The following is a 2070-nucleotide window of genomic DNA, read 5'->3' as shown; positions in this document are numbered from 1 at the left end:
TGAAGATTATGTCGATGTATTACGACAAGCCAAGCAGGAGTTCCGAGAGCTCAAAGCAGAACAGCACCAGAAAGAGAGAGAAGCCACAGCTGCTCGAATACGTAGAATGAAGGAAGAAAAACTTAAGGAACAAGAACAGAAAATGAAAGAGAAACAAGAAATACTGAAGGAGGACGAGCAGAGAAATTCAGCTACAGATCTAGGGGAAGAAGAACGGGAAGATTTTGATACTAGTACAGAGAGCAAAGAAATATAGAGGAAAGATCTGGATCCTGATATGGTTACTGAAGATGAAGATGACCCAGGATCACATAAAAGGAGCAGAAGAGGGAAAGTGGGACAAACTGCAGTTAAACAATGTATAAAGCAAGAAGAGATGAACTACTGTATTAAGCAGGAGCCTCTGACTGCCAATGCAGAGGAAACTTTGAGACAGGAGCACCAACAGAAAGAGAGAGAACTCCTAGACAAGATCCAGAGTGCCATCGCCTGTACTAACATCTTCCCTCTGGGGCGCGACCGCTTGTACAGGCGGTACTGGATCTTCCCTTCTATTCCTAGTCTGTTTATAGAAGAAGATTATTCAGGTCTTACTGAAGACATGTTGTTACCTAGGCCTTCATCATTTCACAATAATGCACAGCCTCACAATCCTCAGGTATCTATTAAAACTGAAGAGTCCTTCATGTCTGAATCTACCTCTAGCCTCAACCAAGGTCCATTCAATGATTCTGTGCTGCTGCCAAAACCAGTGCATAAGCCAAATCAGTGGTGCTTTTACAGTTCTTGTGAACAGCTAGACCAGCTCATCGAAGCTCTCAACTCCAGAGGACACAGAGAAAGTGCCTTAAAAGAGACCTTGCTACAGGAGAAGAGCAGAATATGTGCACAGCTTGCCCACTTTTCTGAAGAGAAATTCCATTTTTCAGACAAACCTCGGGCCGATAGCAAGCCTGCTTCTTCTCGGGGACGATCTTCTGGTGCATGTGACACATCACAGATATCTGCAGAGAGGCAGCTTGAGCTGAGGCTCAGAGACTTTCTCTTGGATATTGAGGATAGAATCTATCAAGGGACACTAGGAGCCATCAAGGTGACAGATCGACAGGTCTGGAGATCAGCCCTGGAGAATGGACGATATGAGCTGTTAAGTGAGGAAAGCAAGGAAAATGGAGTGATTAAAACTGTGAATGAAGACATGGAGGAGATGGAAATTGAACAAGCAAGGGTCATAGTAAGAGACAGACTTTCTGGAATTAAAACAGAAACTCTAAGTACCATCTCCACTAGTAGCAGTACACCACAGTCAGTGAGCAGTGTGGTTCATTATCTGGCCCTGGCCCTCTCTCAGATAGAACAGGGCATTGAACGGCGCTTCCTCAAAGCTCCACTTGATGGCAATGACAGCGGACGTTCTTATAAAACTGTCCTGGACCGTTGGAGAGAATCTCTCCTTTCCTCTGCTAGTCTATCCCAAGTGTTTCTGCATTTATCAACCTTGGATCGCAGTGTGATGTGGTCTAAGTCCATACTGAATGCTCGTTGCAAGATCTGCCGGAAAAAGGGAGATGCTGAAAACATGGTGCTCTGTGACAGCTGTGACCGAGGGCATCACACCTATTGCGTCTGACCAAAGCTCAAGACTGTTCCGGATGGAGATTGGTTTTGTCCAGAATGTCGACCAAAGCAACGTTCTAGAAGACTTTCCTCTAGGCAGAGACCATCCTTAGAAAGTGATGAAGAAATGGAAGAGGGAATGGAAGGTGATAATGATGAAGTTGATGACGCTGATGAAGAGGGTCAAAGTGAGGAGGAAGAATATGAGATGGAGCAAGATGAGGAGGACTCTGACGAAGAGGAAGTGCTCAGCCCACCAAAACGAGGAAGACCCCAAGTTAAATTGCCAATTAAAACAAGAGGGAGATTTGGCCCTTCTTTCCCAAGCTGCAGCCAACGACAAGACCCTGGAAGATACCCTTCAAGGAGTCAGCAGAGCACGCCAAAAACCACTGCTTCTAAACCTGCTGGCAGAAGTCTAAGGAAAACCAGATCTGCTCCTCCCACAGAAAC

At 45.6% G+C, this 2070-nt stretch overlaps 1 pseudogene; it reads left to right on the top strand.

Moving 5' to 3' along the window:
• LOC116069409 overlaps positions 1–2068 on the top strand; it is a 32473-nt pseudogene extending 30405 nt beyond the window's left edge.
• Positions 2069–2070: the final 2 nt, after the last annotated feature.

This window comes from Mastomys coucha, unplaced genomic scaffold, assembly GCF_008632895.1.
Source record: "Mastomys coucha isolate ucsf_1 unplaced genomic scaffold, UCSF_Mcou_1 pScaffold1, whole genome shotgun sequence".
Classification (NCBI taxonomy): domain Eukaryota; kingdom Metazoa; phylum Chordata; class Mammalia; order Rodentia; family Muridae; genus Mastomys; species Mastomys coucha.
Note: the sequence above shows the minus strand (reverse complement) of the source record. Positions and strands in the feature narration are given on the sequence as shown.